General features: G+C 39.7%; 2 long non-coding RNA genes across 2 annotated transcripts in view; both read right to left on the bottom strand.

The window, feature by feature from the left end:
• LOC125328944 overlaps positions 1-10,100 on the bottom strand; it is a 64,889-nt gene extending 54,789 nt beyond the window's left edge. Inside the window, exons 1-3 of the long non-coding RNA XR_007204974.1 lie at positions 9,972-10,100; positions 4,090-4,161; positions 2,412-2,544 (exon numbers count right to left, since the gene is read on the bottom strand). This is a non-coding gene — a long non-coding RNA (uncharacterized LOC125328944). The remainder of the gene's footprint in view (positions 1-2,411; positions 2,545-4,089; positions 4,162-9,971) is intronic.
• Positions 10,101-16,006: 5,906 nt separating this feature from the next.
• The window catches only part of LOC125328698, a 30,480-nt gene continuing 23,830 nt past the window's right edge, over positions 16,007-22,656 (bottom strand). The window contains exon 3 of the long non-coding RNA XR_007204806.1: positions 16,007-16,066. This is a non-coding gene — a long non-coding RNA (uncharacterized LOC125328698). The remainder of the gene's footprint in view (positions 16,067-22,656) is intronic.

The following is a 22,656-nucleotide window of genomic DNA, read 5'->3' as shown; positions in this document are numbered from 1 at the left end:
GTGAATCTACAGAGAATCTTTCCAAAACATACAGCAGTCAGCATGGCACAAGTATACAGATGAATGGTGGGGGTTTGTCCTTCACAGACTCTTTGTACCTCTTTTTTGCTCCAGAACTGCAGCATGTAATGAGCAGAAAATGTATACTTATATAACTAAAAATCATAAAAATTTAAATGTCCTTAAAAATAATAACCAAATAGTGGGATCCTTGTGTGGAAAGGCTGCTGTGAAAAAATCTAGTATACAGATTGCTCAGTAGCTTGGGGTTACCATCTCCTTATAATGCCGACTAAAGCACATAGACAAAGAGCTCTGCTAAGATAAGGAATTTCTTTCCTGTCCCCATTTACCTTGCTGCATTTAATTTAATCAATAGCTGAATGGGGAAGAGGAGGAGAATTTGATGGTTCAAGAGACTGATAATAGGATATCGAACCTTTCATCTCTGTATCATTGATTCAACATAGGAATTGACACACTGGATCAGAGCAGTGGTCCATCTCCTCAGATATGCTCTCTGACAGTGGCCTGTACTAGATGTGTTTCAGGGAGGGGAGTCAGAAACCCTGCAGTAAGCATTTATGAAATAACCTGCCCATAGGAAAGGTTTCTTCTTAACTCTCTTGACAATTTGGCTAATGTTCACCCTTGGGGTAGTCTGTAACTCAAAAAAACTCTTATATCCTGTGGACTGCAGCATAGGTGATATGTTTATTTAAATAAATATCTGACTGAAGTCTGCATTCAGCTGAAGTCTTGGCCACCAAGTTGCACTGAGTTCCAGAGAAAAATTATGTATTGCAATAATTACTCTTGCAGTTCTTAACTTGTTTTCTTCCTAAATAAATAACCTCTTCTATATATAGTGTATCCATTATTATTAGTGGCCTATCTAGGTCATCTTCACTCTCATTTAAAAAAAAATTAAACTTTTTGATTTGTCTGAAATGAAGGGCTTTTCATGCTTTTAATCAATTACATTGCCCATCTCTATACTTCATCTATTTATGATACATTCTCTTCAAGGCAGGATAACCACAACTGAATATAGTATTCCAGGTCAGGGCATACCACTGATTTATTTAATGACATTATAAGATTTTGGGCATTACTTCTCTCCCAATTCTTTTGTGTCCTAACAGTTTGTTTGCTTCTTTGACCCTTACTCTACACAGAGCAGAGACTTTCATTGAACCATCTAGTAGAAGGCACAGGTCTCCCCTTGAGTGACAATAATGATGTATTTGGATGGCTCAAATTATTCCTTCTTATGTTACATTTGTCAGCATTGAACCATTATCCTGTCCATTCAGCTAAATTTGTTAAATTTTACCAGTTTCCTTACTCTTTTTTTGATCTTGAATTTTCTCAAATATTTGAGTTTTCTTACTGTCTTTTTTTTGCTTATAAGTATCACATGCATTTGCACAAAATTTATTTCACAAAAATAAACCAATTTCTGCTATGAAGTCTGAAAATCCACCCACATGTATATATATGCATACATTAACCCTCTATAGGTTCACAATGCTTTTTCTTTTCATTATTCTCCTTAAACAGCTTCTAGTCCCTTCTTGTGTCTTTCTCCCATGGCTATATCCTGGCAGCATTTTGGAGATTTCTTTTCAGAAATTTAGTTAAAAGACTTTTTTTTGTTGTTGTTGACATAACACATTCTGGTAGATTAGGAAAAAATGGGCTTTCTTTATGTGTCTATGTCACTTTCTGTCACACTGTTATGTCACTATTATATAACAGGAAAATCATGGTATTATCATTCCAGTCCTAATTTTAGGTTAGAAAGAGACATACTGAGTTGGCTTTTCTAGAAACATTCCTAAAGCAAACGAAATCAGATTCTGTATTTGCAATTTTATCAACAATGGCTGCGTTTAATGGGACATCATCTCAAACACTTTTTTCTTAAACACTGCTCCAAGTCTCATTATGTTTTATCCACCAGTACAATTATGAAGGCAGTTGTCCATGCTGGCCTGAGTAAAGTAAGTTAATGGTCTTGATTCAGGTCTTAATAAAATGCAACCCAAAACCCAAAGAGATTACCTTGTTGATAGCCTGAGCAAATATATTCTGCACAGGCAGTACATCAAAATGAACAACTCTTTCACTGAACAGGGTTTCTGGTCCTTTGATATTAGAATTAAGGAGTTTTGGCTTCATACTAAACAAAACATTTTGCCATTTTTCAGTGCTTTCGTATGTGAGGAAGCAGAAGTGCTGAGTCCTTCAGGCTTTTAAATATTCTTAACAACAAGCTTAATGGTATGACACTGTGTTAACTAGACTGCAGGTGGACAGCTTTTTAATGTCACTCTGTGTCTAACACTATCTAAAATGCTTTGTGTTTGTTTCTTTTGTAAAATAAAACTCTGTAATCCAGGGCTTACCGTGAATGTGCTGTTTTGGCTCTGTGGGCCCAAAGGCCTCTTGGAGACAGCAGATTCAGATGTGCACAAGACCCCGCTTTCATTCTCCTCCACAGATTTCTCTGGACTGATGCATTCAGAGCAAAACCATCAGCTGGAAGAAAAAAAGACAGAAGACAGCTTAGTTACACTCCAGATTTGCATCACTTCAAAGATGTTGAGGATGATGGAAGCATCTGTATCTATACCCTGCACCTAGCAGAGGGGAGATGAAGAGACAAAAACCCTGGGATGCTCCATGAGAGCATGTGCCCCCTCTCCGAGCACCAAGCCTTTGCAGTGCACACAGATACCAGGCTGGGAGCTGTGGGTGCAAGGCATTTCTCCTTTCCATCTGCATACACATCCCTCACATGCACAGTTGGCAGGATGGAAGATTTAGCCCATAGCAAGGGAAATGTACATCATTCTTGACATTACTCATGCCAGAAGTGTTTTCAGGTTAATTTGTAAAAAAATATGACCTGAAAACCTGCAACTGAGTTTCAAACGAGACAGTTATTTTAAGGCTTGGTTTACTAAACCTAATTTATTATGTGAGATAACAGAGTTCTGCAATCTACTGCATGGCTTCATGGCTGAAGTTAGTAATTCATGTGAAGAATGATGCTAAAAAAAAGATGTTATGTGATCAGTCCATAGCAGTCAGTCATGGTGCCTGGACAGCAATCATGACTGGTTTTCCTACAGCACAGAATAGCTGAGAGGACTAGCTATCTCAGCTGCAAATATCCAAGTTACAGGAGCACAGCTGGAACATCACGGCTCCCTACCCCTGCACAGCCTTTCCTATAGCTAGAGCAGCATGCCTCTACAGAGGGCTAAAGATGAAGAAGTTTTTTAACTCACTGCTGTCATGCTTACAATAAAGTGTACTCTCATCTTTAGCATTTCTAAGTCTTTTTGGTGTTTCAAGCATAAATGTAGCATTCCTGGATGCCACCCTTGGTAGATAAAAGCAAACAACATTTTCATAAACAAGATAAAGCGCGGCAATTACACAGAATGCACTGACAGTGCCAGATCCAAGGCCAAGTAAATGTGCACCCTTCAACTGCTGGGCACTCCAGAAAATACTTAATTCCAACAGAGTAAAGTAGAAGATTGAAAGAAAAAAAATTATTTCTTTAAGCAAATAGCAGTAGAGCTTTCTCAAGCATTAGGGCAGAAAATGATACTCTGTGGGAGTCAGAAGGTAATTTTTCTCCTTCAGATAAGATGTTGCACAACTGGCCAAGCACAACTATGAATGATTTACCTACAGTGCATAAGGTATAAAATATTGCTTTTAAGTCACAAGCGCTGGTCAGCTCTTCTGCTACGGCAGCTTCTCTGTCTCCTGCTTCCACATCTTACATTAATGTGGGTAAAAAGGTAGTTAGCTTTTTTGGAAGTACACTGAAACATCAGCATTAAAAACACTCTGAAACACAGTCTGATATTCTAGTCCAACTAAGGGCTAGGATACTAGGATGAATGCATGAAGACTTAAGGAAGAACTATGAATACTGTGTTTGCATTTCATCTTCAGTAAACATTATCAGGCACAGCTACAAAGGGAAAGAGTGAGCTACTACAATAGTGATTATTCACAGAAGAAAATAGTTTAAAAATGGAGTTTAAAAAGTAAGCAACTTACTTTTGTACTCAGTCCCTCGAGGGAATGCATTGTATCTGTATATCACAACATGCAACTCCTGCAATTGGTGGCCTACAGTAGGAAAAACAAAATTAGATAAGGAAATATAAACAGAGAAAGAGAGATTTGGCAGTGTATGGGGTCCAGTAAATATCTAGTTCTTCTAATACTTTATCAAGGATTTTTATAAGTGCAGAAAGAAGAGTCAGAGGCTAAAAATATTTCAGGAACCTTTCTCAAAGCTGAACATTGGCAATGGCTGCATTGTGGCATCATCTAAAAAACATGCTGAAAAAGCTGAGAAGGCTTTCCTGCAAAATCTTGTAAATCTCTGACTAAAGATATCACCTTAGCCAACCTGTGGAGGGTCTGCCAATAGCATCTTCATTATAAAAGTAGGCAAGTGCACGCCTGTCAAACTCACAGTCAGGGCTGTCTGCAGTACTTGGAGGAAAGAGTCCCTGCAGCACAGGGTGTTTGATGAGAAACTCAGCAGCATCCTGGACCTCGTGGACAGAGCCTGCTGGCACTGCTGCCCCGCTGTACAGCCAGGCAGATGGAGGCACCAAGCTGCAGGTGGCAGCAGGAGCAGGGATGCTACAGGGAAGGTGGCTTCTCAGTAACATTTCTGCTTCAAGAAACTTGTCAGCAGTCAAAGTTTCAGGTTCAGGGAGCTGTAGCCTCCTGAAAACTGCTGCAGGACTGATGTAACCGTTAGTTTATTTGGCGAGCTCTAATAAATGGATGAGGTATGAGGCTTGATAAGGAATTCTGGCTTTCTGCGTGCACAGCAGAATGACTGTTTTAGTGGATTTTCACTAATTTCCTGTTGCTTCAGCACAATACAAGGATCCTGGAAAAATCTATCAGACAATAATCAGCTTCCTGTTTTCCAATTTAGAAGCCTCTCATTTCTGATATGTTAATAGCTTTCATTCCAAAAATTTGCTAATATTCAAACATCTGAAGAAATCACAGTAAATTCTCCCTATTCCATTCGTAGCTGGACATGAAATATGAATTGGACATTCTCAAGACTAAGCGGCACAGAAGACCAGGACTTTTTGGCACATTCAGTGACAGTAAATCTTTGTCTTATCCTTCCAGGTGGGGAAGTATTTGCACTTTTTTTTCATGCTTTTAATCAAACTGCAGACGTCTCAGCTAAGAGACACTCCTCCTTTCATGAGCCTTTTTCAACAGAGGTATGGCTTAAAGATGATATAACCTCTTAATAACCTTAATCAGGCTATTTTTCATTATATTTTAATTCATTATAATCCTAATAAGTCTGTGGAAATCTAGAATTAAAATTTGTTTCTTTAATGACTTATCTTTAAAACATTAGCTACACATGGAATTAAAATATTATTTACCAAGAAAGAAACAGATGCATTGGTAAGACAAAACATTACCCTGTTGGATCTAGAGGTTTTATTTAGGGAGAACAAAACAAAATCCATAAGGAGCTGCCCTTTCTCCTCAGACTAAGCCCAGAAGGTAATACTGATTTGTTACTAACCCTTCAAGTTACTATTTCATAGCTACTCCAACATCTTTTGGCAGCACATTAGATGTCCTGCTGCGTACAATTAACCAGTGTGCTGCTCGGGCAAGTGGTACTACAGCTCCCAGTGTGTGCACCATGGTCTCTTTGTTCTTTGTTAAACTACTGATCAATGAGGTCTCAATGCAAACACAGGGGCAGTTCTTCCATATGCCTTGGGTCAAATGCATGCTACAGGAGCCCACAATAAAAAAAACGCTTCTGCACCCAGCCCATAAAACCCAAAATACCCCAAGGAAAAGGGTCTCAAAGAGTGCCCAAAAGTGAGAATATTTTTTTGTATTTTAAGTACTTACACATCCAGCCACAGTTTGCTTCACTTGGTTTTTCCAGTGAAGAAAATTAATTATGGTAAAAAACACAAATATACCTTTTGTTCCTTGGGGAGGAGGTATACCAGGAGCTGTGGAAACAGTGGGAGTTTTGGTTTCCAGCATAATTTGTGGTCCAAAGTTGGGGCAAGCAGATCTTTGCAATGCAAACAATATCTGTAGCAGTTTTCTGACCTCCTCACTGGCACCTCACGCTGATTAGTTTACAACCATCAGTCACAACCAAACAACAGGGCCCAGATATAAAAGGGACTTCGAGGGAAGTTTTGAGATATGGGTTATCAGGTAGCCCTAGATGCTGTGTTCAGGAAATGTGTTCAGCATTATTTATCTGTCATGGATTTAGTTCAATGTAAGATTATTGGCTCTTTACATGTAGAGGAATTTTTTGTGACATTTTATAAGTTACTAGTCTACAGATCCAAAATAGTAATACTGTATGTGTGTGTGTTGGTATTTTAGCCACAACAGCACTCCAAGCGAGTAGACAAAGCTCAAGCCTGAAAAAATGCACTGTGCCAAGTTTTTATACTCCAGACACCATTTAACAGTGTCATATGACTCAGAGATAGTTCAAATATTCAACAATTTTCCCAGTTAAACCCAAAATCCAGAAAGCATCACACTTCAGGAGACAAAGGGCCAAAGATATGTAAGAGGAAATTGAAAGGAAGAAGCAAGGAGCAGGAGAAAGGATGATTTTACAGTCAGATTCTACACATTTAGACTGAAAAATTATGTACATTTAATACTCTATTCGTGCCACCCTCCTCTGGAGTACTGGCTATTGTCAGAGACAGGAAATTGAGTCAGATGAACCCTAATCTAATATGGTTTCTCCTGTAATCCTATTTCCATGGAGATCTGTTATTTTACTGAAGGCAGCAGAACTAACAGATTCTGTTATTTGATAATTGTGAATCTGTTTTTGGGGATCTAACTGCAATAAATCGTCGACTTTCACTTCCTCAGATAACAAATTCTACCTAGGGATCTTTTGGGTCAATGTGAGACACACATACTATTAGGGCAGGCCCTCAGGCTCATGGCCACTTAGTCCCTACAAGTTAGTCTGTTTTGTGCATTTCTGTTTATCCAGCTGAAAATGAGTTAATAGAATTTTGAGGAATCATAACTTTTAAACTCATGACTGCCTCTGTTTAAAATAATGCATTTTAATATCACACCAGTAGTTTAGTTGTTTTTCTGAATTCCAGCTGTCTTCAAAAACATGATATAGACCAACTGAAAGGACAGAGTTTGGAAGACAAAATTTGAAAAACCCCAACCCCAAGAAACAAAACCCCAGAAATCTTTGAGGACATTTAGTTGCAACATAATTATCTACTGTTGTTACAAACAAAAAAAAGTGAGTTTGCATGGTCAAAACCACTTTAAATCTGCACTGCTCATGTTTCAATAAACCAGGCTTGTGCTGCATCTGCCTGGCTATACACATTGAAGTGTGCTGCTCTAACAAAGCCCAGGCTTGGCCGTGTCTGAGCAGGGCACAGGGCTGTGGGCTCACAAACAGGCAGGGCAGCAGCACGGCTGCTCTGGGGAAAATGGAGCTCTGCTGTGTTGCTCTCCTCTGGCTCTCAGAGCTTGGGTGATGCAGTTTCCATTTGCTCATGCTCTCTCACTGAGGCTGCTACGAGGCAGTTAAAAAAATAATGAATACTGTTAAATATGTATTAGTAACTTGTTGTTAACAATAAGAGCTAATGGGAGGACATTTCCAAGCAGTTAATGATTGGCCAGAGGAGATGACTGGGGTCCTTAACGCAGTCAGTCATTAAATGTGAAGCAATACCCGTGCTTTTACCCACTATTGCTATTTGCATCTTCCCTTCATCTCCAGCTTTCTGCACTTCATTGACGGGAATTTTATTTTCTTTTCTTATGTGCCTGCCCTATTCCCAGCCCTTAGTAACTGGCACAGAAAATCTCCACTCACAATAATCTGTGCAGTTTCCAATAAACTATCCGTGTATTGCTGACTAAATGAAGATTATTATTATTAAATATTAAAATGAAGGACTTTATCCACATTTTAGCAATCACAAATGAAAAAACTATACAGATCAGTGTAATCCATTTATTGGTTTATAGTGGAAAAGTCCTATAGGGAGTGTCACAATTCCCTGTGCTGTCCCTGAGTGCGTTTTGCATTAAGACCTGTGATTCAGCTGAAAGATATAAAAAAATCACACACAGTCAGACAGATCCCTCCTGGCTACACATCTGAGAAAGCTCAGGAGCATAAGGTCGACACACAGCAACTTATGCTCACAAAATGAGCCCAGGACCACCTGTTTCAGATGTTAGTATGCAAAGATTTTCAAGGTCTGAAGCTTTTGACCAAACCACACCACTCTTGAGGGATCTGTTCTCTCTCTCCCTTCCCCTCCCTCCTTTCCTCCTCCTACTAACCGTGCCCGCAAAAGTAATGAAAGTTAAAGGACAGCAAACTATTTCATGGAAGTATGTTTTAAGTAAAGAAGCTGTTTATCTTGTTCCAGGTGTTTGATCCTGAAGTTGTTCAGCCGTGAAAAGCAGTTCTTTGACACCAGAGTAATCTCTGGTGTTACTACAGACTGACTTGTCACTAATTGTTACCTCTTCGGAGTAATACCTTTTTTTTTTTTTATCCATTGTTTCTGAGCACTGCAGCTTAGTGCTAACTTGAAGACAGTCACAGTGCGTTTCCTTAATTACATTAACTCTATTTGCATAATGAAAATGTTCTATTGCATTTCATACAAACTCTGCCGCTTATTGTTGGATTTTTTTATACTTATAAAAATGATCATTTTAAAGAATGAGAACACTGCTCTTACTTTATTTTCAGGCCCTTTGCTATGCATTTTTAACTATGACCTAGAACTATCCTAGAACATTTGCAAACAGATAAATCTGTATGTTAGTTATGGATGTATTTATACTTCTTCCATAACACAAGCCATTCTTATTTTTAAATTCCATTCCTTTGGAAATCAATCTCAAAAGAAAGCTTGGATTGTAGACTGCAATTTGTCAAAACTGCATAAAGAAACCAAAGGAAGCAAGCAATGGTATTCCAGGTAATCATAATTTCTTAAGAATGTACATGAAACATGATCACACAAAGTTTGGGAAAGAGCAATCTAGTGTTTCATTTACTAATTGAAAAATACTATTTCTTTAGATAATAAAGCACCATAAGTGGACAGAGTATTCAACTACTGATGCCTTTCACTTTTTCTTTAGTTCAGAGCAATAGTAATTACTAATGCACAAATCACTGAATTTCATAGCTTTCTGTGTTTTGAAAGCATTCCATAAAAAATTAGTTTTACAAATTTTTATTTTTCAAAGAGATTTAACAAAGGTTTTGACTAAACAACTGCTTCTTCACAGCCTGTATTCCTGTCATTAACTATTGCCATTACTGATGTAAGAGGCTCCTCACTTTTCCCCTAACTGGACAACACTAAAGGTAATAAAGAAGGAGAAGATGAAGTTGTTGAAGTCTTGTAAGGGAATCTTTAAGTCCCTTTTGGAGGGGAACAATTTGTAGATAAGGAAGAGCAAGGACAAGGGAGAACGGCCAGACCATTTTAGGACTTCTAAATACACCTGCAGTTTCTTGGCTCAGAGATTGCCCATGGCTGCTTTATGGAATACTTTTTGTCTAGAATAATTTAAAAAGTAAATTTCCTTGGTCATAATCACACAAAATAGCTATTTGGGGTGATTGCATATGCAGTGTAGAAAACCTGATGGTGGGTCTGTCACTCATGGGGACAGCCAGCACTTTCCTGCTCTGGAGCCCTCACTGTCAAGCGTCCGTCACACCAGTAACTTCACTCTGCCTGCTTTCATTTTGAGAATGAGTATCTCTGTTTGAGTCATATCTGTAAGGCACAGAAGAGTCAGGACTTCCTTGCGGTAGGTGCTTTTCAGAGAGATCGCTCCCCGCTGCCTCAGTGAAAGGAGCTTACGTGTGGGATGAGTGGGTACACCTCCAACTCACGGCCTCTGTCCTTCCGCTGACCTCCGGATCTGCTGCTCCTTCTTCCCTATTTTGTTCTTGACCTCTTTTCACAATTGCCCATCTTCCTCTGCAGATGGTCTCTCTGCTGTTCTCTCACCTAATATGGATTTTGATTTGTCACAGGGAAAAAAAAAAAGACAACCAAGAGAAAGAAGGTTGGTTGTGAACTCCACATTTATGCTCCCTGAACAGAAACTCTACCTGCATGAAAATCAAACAGGGAAGGGAATAAAACATGGTGATTTTGAGACCAGATTTTCTCTGATTCCCTGAGAAGCCCAGGAGTCAGGAAGTCACTGTCAGCTGCCTGTTTCTGTGTTTCAGCCTTATTTTCAGCACAGGTTAGAATTTTTTGCCACCACTTTTGGCTCTTATTCGCCTTTCCTGGAGAGGGAAGCATATGGGAATGCTTGACAGAGCTTAAGATTCTGCAGTCCTGAGGTAGTGAATACTATTACAACGTCAAGCAGCCCTGAAAGTGCTCCAGCTTCTTCCCAAGGACAGCCCCAAACCTCCTTACAATCTGCCCCGGCTGTTCTCAGCAAAGCTCTGCAAGACCCCAGGTTTTTCCCCTGGAGATTCGCAGGGTGTTAAAAAAGAGCAGTGCTCTGTGTGGCTAAGCAGTGCTGAAGTGAGACCATCCAATGACAAACACAACGTGAGCTGAAGTCAGAGGCAGTAGCAGTCCTCCCTCCCCCTCAAACCATGATGGTGCTTCTGTATCACTACAGATACATTATCTTATTTACAGAATTACAAACTAACGATAGGGTATGAAAATGCAAAGCATTGTACTAACCTGGAGTCTCTCAGTTTCCTCCTTTGGTACATTTGTCTCATAATAAGAGGGATGGTTTTTGTCTGTGAATAATAAACACTTTGAGCTTGAATTAATTCAAATATTTCTCTCCTATCTCACTTGGTAAAATAATAGGGAAATTCCAGGCTATCTCCTATTGCCCATTAATGTTGTGTATATAAATAAGCCAGGTTATCTTTTTCTTGTGAGAAATATTTTATCTAACAGGCTCTTGTCTAGTGGTTCCAGTACTCTACCACTCTAAATTAGGACACTTTATCTTAAGGCTTCATAATCTTACGAGACTATAATTGGAAAGTTTATAAAAAAAATCCTGCTTTGTAAGCTTGGCAGCTGAGATAGAAAGAGGGAATGAGAAGGGCTACAGCAGAATTACACCATCACTGCTAGCCTGACTCCGCTTGACAGAGCCGTTTAATATTTTGACAAGACAAAATATAAAGCAGCATTTTATTCTGTAGAGACTTCACTAGACACAAGCATGGAAGTGCTTGTGATCAATAAAGTTTGCGGTGGAGAGTGATTTATTTACAGCAGGGTATTATGTAGAGAAAGAGCTGTGATATTTCCACAGGCTTTGACGGCATAATGGGCCCCTCTCAATCCTTACATGGAAGGGTTAGATTGTCATGGTTGCTCAGGCAGTATTCAAAACGTTATCTGATCAGCCTTAAAGACTTCAGAACGAGACAGATGATTAGTTACCCTAAACGATCCTCATCATGCAGAAATTGATGATTTAATATAGTCAATGACAGACGATTCCATTTGTACTAGATAAAGTGTCTGCGGTTTGTATCAATCATAATAGAGTTATTATTGAGCATAAAAGAAAAGCATGTTTAATATCATTAATTCCAGATATGTCGCTTTCCACATCTGGCATTCATCCATAGAGCAGAACCACTCCAGGCTATCATTCCTGCCTGTGTGCTGGTGACTCCAGTGTTTTTTGTAATTTCAAAATGTTTTTCAGCACCTCCAGCTAGGTGCAATAACAGTTTACAGATTACCTATGTCATCACATTTTGACAAACTTCTCAATCTGATGTGACCTTCATCTTTAGCCATCTGCTTGCCTTTGTTTCTGCCTTTCTTTTTTTTTTTTTTTATAAACCTCTGCAGCTTAAAGCTGTAGTGGTTTGTTCCATATTCTTCTAGGTCAACATTTCACCTGTGTAAATCCAGAAACACAGACTGAAATGTACAGACAGTAACCCCAGTTCAAGTCTCAAGGTAGCTGACACTGGGCAAACCTCCCAGGTAGATGTCTTCATCACTTATATCAAATGCTTTTTAATTCTTAACTCTTATCAACAATCTCTGCATAAAAATCAGCATTCAGAAAATATCCTATGTGCAGCCAGTCCTTCTTCAGGGCCTTTCTTTTTCTTAATTTCTAGAACATGTGGGGCAGAGTCCGGATATTTCCAAAACCGAATCATAAATACCTATAAGTGACTGAGCAGAAACCATGCTGAAAATGCAGCTCAGTCCACTGCCTGTGCAATTCATGCATTCAGCCATGGAACTCCAACACATACACCAGAGAATCCAAACACATGTGCCACTCCTGTCCAGGAGGGAGACTAAAATCCCAGAAAACTGCTGCATCTACGTGCAGATATTTTTTCTCTTTATTTTCCTGAATCCCAGCTAAAATTTCAAAGAGGAATGGGTTTTGTATGTTTATTCACTCAGATGGACAATTGCATGGTTTTAAGTGATAAATGCTCAAAAAAAAAAAAAAAAAAAAAAAAGTTATAAAAGAATGTGAGTAAGCTTGTTTAAAAACACTGAATCCAAGATTTCCTGTCCTATTGTTCAAATAAGAAAATTGGTAAGGCATTCTTTTACACACCATCATAGGGGGCTCCTCACTCTTTTTTCCCTCCTTGCATGGGTGTTTTATACCAGAGGGGAGAACAGTCCAAATGAGTTGGCAAGCTGCCAGTTCAGACAGCGGGATGTTTACTGATGCTGGAAGCTTTATTTATTTTGTGTTTTGTTTTGGAAGGCAGAGTAAAGAAGGCTGATAGCATTTCAGAGGCAAAGAGTTGTCCTGCACTTCAGGCTCTGCCATCAACCAAGCATTGTAACATCTCCTATACTGCAGAGTTCAGTTTAAAGATCAAATCTGCTATTTACCTCCTCCTCTCTGCTGTCACGCCTCCAATAGAAAGGACAAGAAAACCAAACCATCTGAGTAACTAGTACTGTAGATACAAATATTGTAACCAGGGGAGGGAGGAATGGTAACTACGGCGTAGGGAGGGCAAATTACTTGGTAATTCTGTGCAAAACATGAGGCAGAAAGTTAGGCACAGCCCTAAATCGACCTCAAGGTCCAGATAAGGAAATTACCATGATCAGTTAATATTAATTAATAAAAGTCCTGACCTTCCTACTTTACTTTTATTATCTCTGTACTTACTGATATTTCCTTCAGTGGTGAAGCCATTTCTTCCAGTGGGGAAGAGCTCATGACTGCTAATCCCCAGTCCTCCCCTTTCAGGTGCTGCCCATTCTTTCTGCAGATCGTGGCCCATGAAACCAGACTGGTGAAAGGACACAGTGTTACCACCACACCTCTCAGCTCCTCTGCCTGGCTCATTTTGGTGATCTGGTTTGCAGAGCCACCCCTGAAACTTTTCCTCCAGAGCAGCCAAGAGAGACAGGAGCTGCCCTGCTCAGGTGAGAACAAGCAGCCCAGGGAAATGAGGAATGTCCTGGCAAGGCACTGCTGGCAGGGGACATGCTCCAGCAGTTCCATCATCAACAACACCACTTCTCAGGGACTTTAGGCAAAGACCTCCAGCCTCAGCCAAGATTGTTTTAATATCTAAGACAGAAGTCATCCCTAGAAAACTACCAACAGTTGCAGACCCTAACATTATTCACCCCTGCAGCCCAAATTTCTCAATACAGGTGAAATGGGTACAGTTTTGGTCAACCACTTGAAAAAAAAGGTAACAGATACCAAGGATGATACGAGTAATCATTACCTAATTTTGGTTACTGCTTTTCACATAAAAAATTCTTTCACTGTGAAAATAAGATGAAAATTTAAGTATTCAATACAGGAAGCTATAAATATAAAATATAGGTGCAGAATATAGCATATGGCTTAAAGCAGTAATGATAAATCACCACAATAACTCAAGTTCACTCGACAGCTGAAACTGCCAGAGCAGAGTAACAGGTGACTGCTTCCTCAGTATCATTAAGGGTTTTATTACAGTTACTTCTTTCTGCAAATAAGTATATGCATATATGCATTTGTATGTACATATGAGTATATAAGTGTAAATGAGAGGAACTGCTAGCAGTGAGTTATAAAAATAAAGAGAGCATGTTTTCAGTTCTTCAGGCACCCGAAAGAAGAAAAAGCCTGTATTTTCCTCTAAGTCTGCTTACTGGAAATTACCACTATCTCAGAGGACACCTACCTCTGTGCTTAGATTTCTAGCATGAGACATGGGGGAAGATGGCTGGTTTGACAGGTGTCAAATGATGTTAGCATGCTCTCACATATTCTCTAAGAATCATCTCATGGCAAATCTATCCACCATCTTTTGAAGGAAAAACAAAAACAAACTTCCCAACACATGAAAGGAAAAAACCATTCAAATTATTCTCCAGCATATTAAAACTTCCCGTTGAAGAAAATGGCTATTAGTAAAAGTAAAAAAAAATGAACTCCAGAAGAAGATTTAAGAAGAGATGGAAGAATGAGATATCCTGGATCACAGCAGTGAATATATAGATAGAGACTTTTAAAGGAGACTGAATTATTATCTGAATAAGATTTCTAGTCTTGAGAATTAAAAGGTTCAGAAAAAGCTCTTGAAATCAGAAATACTAGAGGGTAGTGACAGAGCCATATAAAATGCAGAAGGTGAAATTGTCTGTATTGTTAGGAGATAAAAAAAGAGTAATGACTGTTTTAAGTGGGCAAAGAGTAGAAAAGGAGCTGTAATATAAACTGAAGAGTAGGCCAAGAGGAGGTACAAGCACTGGTTACTCTGTCCTTTGGTGTGTATATCTGGTATCCTCCACCACTCAGCTGGCCACAGTAGAACACAGCTTTTGATTCCTGGAGAGGGCATAGGGATCCAGTCTCCTCCACCACTGGTTCCTACTCAAGTGGAAATAGTATCTGGGTGGACAACATGCTGCTGTTGGCAGCCACAGCTGGTCCCCAGACCAGTGACCTTACATTTCCACTTGCTTTACCCCTGCTTCACTTTGCCTGATATCCTGTATTCCCTGACTCTCTAGAAGAGCTGTCTTCTGCATCCCTCTGATTCTTTTCTTGAACACTAGATTTCGACACCACTTTACTATTCCCAACTCTCTCCCAGAGTTTTGTACCCAGCTCCTTAAATGCAAACCAATAACTCCATTCACATGGACAGCCCTTCTTGGGACCCACTGAAACAATGGGAAATGGCAGGCAGGCAGCCACACAGGGTCAATTTCATTTCTGCACGTGGTCCTGGTGGGATCAGCCCTTGTCGTAAGTGACCACAGCTCAGCATTAGCCATGTTATAAGACATGCAGAACAGCTTCCTTGCTGCACACAGGTAAACTCCTCCAATGGAAAATAAAAGTATTTAGAAACTTAAAATAAGTGATGATAATAATAATGTGAATGTTATATAATACTGGTGGGGACTGGGAGATGTGAAGGACACCTTGGGAAGATGCTGGAGAGAAAAAAACACATGACAGCTTTAGCCTTGGATGGGTACTAGCAGTAGAGTTTCTCCCACGTGCATTCAGGTGAGCAGTGGAGCCCATGCCCTGGCAAAGCTGGATTCCTTAGCCTATCAGAGCCTAGCCTACCCGCTTGCCAATTTTGCAAAAAAAAATCCATTTTCTCACTAGTTTTGTAAGCCAGCTGTGATTTACATCTGCTTGTCCAACAACAGGATTTTCCCATGAGAATCAATCTCTTTTCAGTTTTAGATCTGTCTCCAACATCTCAGGATATTTGGTTAAAGCGACATTTCAGCTACTTTCCTTCAGCAAAAGTGACACTGAGCACAATAGCAGAAAAACTGAGAGAGGGCTGTATGTAGACAGGCAAGAAAATCAAACTCAAGAACCAGTGCTGTGTGGAGCTACTTAAAGTCAAGACTTATATTTTATTTCTCACCTTTCAAGCAAATACATGTCTTTTGTGTCCACTCTTTAGGGTTACATGGAAAAGTGAAACCTTGGAGACAGGAAAGAAAGAGACAACAGGTTATTACAGACCTCACTGCTGTCCTGAGCGATTCTTCCTTTTCTCCATATAGTGAATTAGCTCCTTGTAGAAGATTTGAGTTCAAGTATTAAGACATAGTGAATTACTACTCTAATTTACCAGTGTCAGCTTTGTTTCAAAGTACTGTTAATCATTTCGTTTTGTGTGTTTTACAAAGTTGAGACAGATATTTCCAAATGTATTGTGGGGCACATGGGGGTACATCTTGCATACTTACACATGTATTTCAATAAATTCACAGTTATTAAAATTCATCTATAAGAAACTATGTTTCAGGCCTGTTCCGGTTTGGCCAAATTTAGAAATATATCCTCTGAGAGAAGGCAGGTCACCACCCCTCCCCCACCAGGTTCAGAAAAAATAAATTTTCCTCAAAGGAAAGTGAAGGAGATAAAAACTATTTATTTAACAAGCACATGGGAAAAGGAAAATAATGCTAAATAATAAAATCTCTCGCTGTGGAGGAAAAACCTGGGAAAGTGTTGGAGTCCTCCCTTTGGTCTCCTTGGAGCTGGGGCTTGGCCCAGGGCCAGGCCCTCTGTGCCCAGTGGAAAGTCCTCCTGATGTGCTCTGATATTGAAGCAGTCCAGTAGAAAAGGGAGAAAATCCAAAATTCCAGGGAAGGAAAAAAAGTTCAACTCTCAGTCTCTCTCCAGAGAAATAAAAAGAAACTGAACAACTGGCCAAAAGCTGACTGGAAAGCAGCAAGCCGGGTGCTTCCTCGCTTCCCTGCCGCAGCTGGAAAGAAAAGTCCCTATCTCTGTGTGACCTTGAACAAGCTGCAAACTGCTTTGAGAAAATTTTGTTCAGTTTTTCCTTCCCCCTCTCAGGCTCAGTTTAAAGGCATACAAAGGCACAAGAATTAATTTCTGGGCATAGGGCAGCGATATGGGATGCACATCATAAAGTCAGCCCAAGACAAGGTCCAATCCATCTTGTGGTCAACACCATCCAGTAATTTTGTCCTTTTTCTTTTCTTTTATTAAGTGGGTCATCCATTCAGTTAAAGTTCTGTCAAATTAGTTGATCTAATTCCTTGTAACCAAAGCAGTTACTTTGAGTTTTAGTTTGCTATAATTATACTGCTACAGACTTTAAACACTCTAAAGTACAGGGGGGTATGATGTTGCAGCCCCAGCAAGCACCACCTCAAATCTCTCTGGCCTCTCCATAGCTTTCCTGTGCCTGTCACATTATCATCTTTCCACTTGATCTTAAAAAGAATTTATATTTACACTCTAAAAGTTTAGTATTATTTTTCTTTTTCTGAACTTGATGTTTGATGCCTCAGCACAACTGAAGGCAAATGCTCCCTTTACAGTATACCCATACTGTGGGTATACCCATACTGTGGGTATACCCACACTATCATGCAAAGCAGAAGTACTCTTTCCCCTATCACTTGGTTTTGCACAGCTTCCCTAAGCCCTGGGCTTTTCTCCTGAAGATTTCACTCTCAGCAGTCCCTTTACTGTTTCCTCCAGGAGGGATTGTGCTGTGCATTTTCCACAACTGGATATCCTAGTCTGCCCTTACAATATGCACATTTATAACACTTGTTTTGCTTTAAAGAGCTAAAAACATAGGATCACCTTCCCCTGGCTCTCTCTCACTGTTTGCTCACTAAGGAAGGAGTGGGCTCAAAAGGATTATCACAGGAAATAAACCTGCAAATGGACAGGGCAGAGATGAAAACAAATCAAGGTGTAAGTGCATAAGATGGACCTGAGTGATGCTGTTGGTAGAATACTTTTGGAAGGGTGGGTTTGTATTGGAGTGAACTTCAGAAAGCCTTTCTGCCTTGGTGTGTCATTCCCAACATGAAGAATAATACCAGTAGTTGAAACAACTTGCAGAGAAATCTGCTCGTATTAAGAAAAATGTAAACAAAGTTGATTGATTCAGAGCTCGTATCCTCATCTGGAGACACTCTGACTGGCAAATTATCTCTCTGAGAATATAGATAAAATCCCTGGCTTGTTCCAGTCTGCAGGGTCTTACTTGCAGGGATCAGTTAAAGCCAATCTTATTAGAAGGGTTCATTTGCCATTCCTGCACAGTCCTAGGTTCCCCACGAGCTCCATGTTCTTGGGGCCTGGCACGTTGGATGAGAGTTTTTTGCCACATTTTTGGACGGGATTAACTGGCATACTCTCCGAAAATCACAACCTAGATCCCAGACCTCATCCTAGGATGAACTTAAGCAATATGATATGCATACATTTATGTCCATATAGAACAAAAGCTCAGTAAAAATATGTGGATGTGTCCAATTAGTATAAGTAGATCAGATTATTAGTTGTCCCTTCTCTTCACATGATTTGGTCTTTTTCACATAAAAATACACTAGAATACCTATTAAGGGCAAGGCTGTGAAAAATCAAAACACCTTTGATCAAACGTGTTGGAAATGAAACCAAAGAAAGGGAATCTTACAGCCCACATTATATAAACAGAGAACAAAGTACAAATGAGTGTATTTGCTGCCACTCTACTTTGCAGCACACGCAGTGTACACCTACCACACAGTAGCATACGTTACTGAATAATAAATCACACTTTGATCCAAATAACCCAAAGCATTTTACAAACACTAATTAAAATTTGAAATATCTCTCTGAGGTACTTAAACAACAATGTACATAATTTGTAGGTGGGAAAAGTGAGCCAAGGGAAGGTTAAATTAACTCACTCAGGATGAGAATGGGAATCAGTGAAAAATCAGGAAGACAGTATGTGTCTGTATCCCACTCCTCTATACAAACGAAGGGCATCTGTCCTTCAATCTGCAGAGTGAGTGTGAATTGTAACTTTAAAACGTTTTCCAGAAGAATACTTGTCAGAGTGTGTTTAATTACTGTGAATTCTAAGCCACTGGTTTTAAACTACTAGATAGGCTCTATCATATCACTGTTTCCCAATATTGCAAGACTTGTCAGAGTGTGTTTAATTACTGTGAATTCTAAGCCACTGGTTTTAAACTACTAGATAGGCTCTATCATATCACTGTTTCCCAATATTGCAAGATTCTTAATGGAAAAAGCAATCCCTGCTCATCATATAAACCATTTCTGGATCGGACTCAGTGACAACTGGATACAACCATGTGAGTTCTCCTGAGATGACCATTAATTGGTCCTTCATGGCAAGTATTGCTGCCTCCAGGAACTTGCATTGAATCACACAGAAATATAAAAACTGTGAAATAATTACAGAAGAGCTACAGGGAGAGAGTTTTGCCACAAGCAATGCTCTGGCCTCTCCTCCTGGGCTGTGTCATGCTCTTCTCAAGTGGCAGCAGGGCCGGCAGGGGTGGCTGCCTTGCCAGCACGAACTCCCACTTCTTTACACTCCACAGGGGCACCACTGATGAGTTCCCCCACCCTCCCCCATCCCCCTTCTGGGGACTAATGTTTTCCCTAATTGTAGCTGTACCTGCTCCCATGAAATTATTTGAATTGCAAAATAACCGAATAAAAGCAAAAAAATTACCACCTTTATTTTCTAGATTTATTTTTTCCCCTGTTAGCAGGGGTCATTCCTCAGCACCAAGCAAGAAGGTAGGACAGAAGCAGGAGGCAGAACTCTGTGTGTGGAGGGGTGGCCCCTTTGATAGACAGTTTTCCACTAGAATTGTTCACAAAACTTGCACAGCACTGGGGGCAGCTTTGTGACATTCCTGGGGTATTTAACATTATTGATCTTTTCTGACAAATGAGTAATGTAACACGTTCATTACCATTAATCGTCCTTTTTCTAATTCAGGTAAACAAAGGGTAGTTTGGTTCATACTCAGCTAGTATCTATTTTCATAATTATTTTTACAAGGACCCTGTTTGATGAAATTCAAATATGTATTTATTTGGAAGAAAAATATTGATGTTCTTTCCATTTTAGCAAAGTACTCCATGAAGGATCAACTTTCCTAGCTGTGCTATTAAAGAAACAAAACCCAAACATGCTATTGTGTCTTAGAACTACATTTTATAACTGGGCCTGCTGGTTTTGGCTCTATTAGCATGGAAGTCAACAGCTAGTTTCACAACAATGCTAGGTGGAGGAGAATCAGATTCCCATCCCCTTGCTTGCCTTTGGCAGCCGGGTTGTTATTAGATGGGCTTCAAACCCCCACATGTTCCCATCACCATCAGCTCATGGGTTGCCCAGTGCAAATGCTGCTCCCAGAAGGTCCTGCTTTGCTCAGCAGGTGTTTGCTTGGGGTGTGAACAGAGAGCATCACATGAACTGGCTGTGGCACTGCTTTTGCCTGCCTTTCCACCAGGAAGGAACATTACTGATCCCTCACCCTTCCCCCAGCTCACCAACATCCTTTATCCCTGGGATGTCAACCACCCTGCAGGGGACAAAGAAGCATGAAGAGTCCGATTTTCCCAACATATCCTACCCATTGTGATATATTTCAATAACATTAAAAATACCTTCTTGTTATCTGCTCCAAATCTCTCTAGTTAGAACTGTCAAGAGTTGGTAAATGTACTTCTCAGGCTGCTTTAGCTGGCTCCTTCAGAAACCCTTCATCTGCTCCTGCTGATTTTGCTGCCTTTTCACACATCTTTCAGTGCTGATACCGGGCCAGTTCCCACTGGTTTTTAAACACAGACTTTTTAAACCAGATTTTGAGCTGGGCTATTTCTTTTTCCTCATAATTGTAGGCAGGAGTACTGCAAGCCTAAGCCCGGTGTTTCCAGCCCTGCTGTTGCTCTGCTCTCCCAGGAACTCTGGAGCCCCTTTGCTAAGAGCTGTGATGGTGCAGCACGAGCAGTATTTCCCATGCTCTGCCTTTCTAATGTTTGTGGCAACACTATTTTTAGAAGAGATAAAGGTGATACTGCTATTTTCCCTATTATTATTATTTCAGTGCTCTGATGCTGTTCTACATGTACAGTACTGACAGGCTGATCACAGCATAATTTATAAATACAGATGTAAAGCACATTTATTTCTCCTAATGAACATACAAATAATGCTCTTCAAGTGATAAATCTGTTTCCTGAAACCAACAAACCCTGAAGTAATATTGGCAGGAACAATTGCTTGAAACTTGGTAGAAACAGTATATATTGAATATACAGGAAGTCACACTAATAGGAATCCTGTAAGGCAAATGACTCCACAGAGGATAAAAGGTATGAATAAAAGCTCACTTATATTTAAAAACACAGCTTCAATAATTTATCACGCCATTTAAAAGACTGAATAGAAGTAAATATTGAGATTTCTATGGAATAAAAAGGACTTATTCCTAAAATGTGCCTCTAGATAACACAGAACTGTCACTTCATTTTTTAAGATTCCAGTTTCCAATAATTAAAATACTGAGTCCTAAGAATTTTTTTTTATTAGAGTTCACCAAAATTCTCTCTTATGCCTTTGAATGTGAAAGAAAAGGTGAAATTGGCATTTCAAAAAATTCTGATTATGGTGGAATCATTGTAAAAAATCCACTGTTAACATAAACTCAGTTAGTTAAGCTGTCTATTAATATGTGCTACAGTCTCATACCATTTTCTGGGCACATGAAGAAGGTCTCCTCCACTGCCTCACCCCTTTTCACTGTCTGATTTTACACCACACAGATAGTGGTATAAGAATGAGAAAAAGCAGCTTACTGCTACTTCTTGGGCTTTTGAGTGTCTGATGGCTGATTCAGAGAGTAAGAAGTTTAAAAGTGGGAAAAAAAGAGGGAAAAAAAGCTAATAGATGCTCTGAACTAGGATCAGCTAGTCAAGAAAGAAAACTGGAGCTTCACGAAGTTTCAGATACCTCCAAGAAGATGATGTCAGAGGAGTTTCAGAGATACTGCCTTGAAAATGAAGTTAGAAAGAGAATGACTGAGTAGTAAATCACAGAAAAGGTGGAAACTGAGGCAATGTAAAAAGGATCATGACATCTCAAATAGTCAGGGGACTGATAAGGATTGATATAGAGAGGCTTCCCCTGACAGCTGAACTGGTCCACATGGCTAGACTGGAAAAGATGGAGGCCACACAACTCCTCTCCTTTTCCTACCTAGTGTGTTAGGGACACCACACATTGCTGGTCCCATTTGGTTAAGGCCGAGACCAGAAATAAGAACCCCATGTCATGAAACTGCACTTAGAAAATCCTTTTGGTCTTGTGTCTCAATCCACAGCACTAAGGGTCATTTTGGTCTATAGGCACAAAGGTGTAACTTTACAAGAACAGAATTCATCTAAGACCATCAGGTGGCTGGAAAATATTTTTCTTGTCTTACTTTTACAGCATGGCAAAATAAGGAAGAAAAGAGCATGTCTTTCTCTTTCACCTCTGCTAATTGACAAAGAACTGAATGATTCCAGTCAGGTATTTTAACACTTAGGCTGATATACTTCATCCAATGTTATCATTAACTGCTTTTTCCATTGTCATTAATACTGGCCTATGATTGTAGATAGGTAAATAACTGCTGCACATCATAATCACTCTCTTACATGATTATCCTCTAGAGACCTTAGTTTTATTTGCACCAGCTCTCTGTCTTTTCACAAAGCAAAGGA

This window comes from Corvus hawaiiensis, chromosome 7, assembly GCF_020740725.1.
Source record: "Corvus hawaiiensis isolate bCorHaw1 chromosome 7, bCorHaw1.pri.cur, whole genome shotgun sequence".
Lineage (NCBI taxonomy): Eukaryota > Metazoa > Chordata > Aves > Passeriformes > Corvidae > Corvus > Corvus hawaiiensis.
Note: the sequence above shows the minus strand (reverse complement) of the source record. Positions and strands in the feature narration are given on the sequence as shown.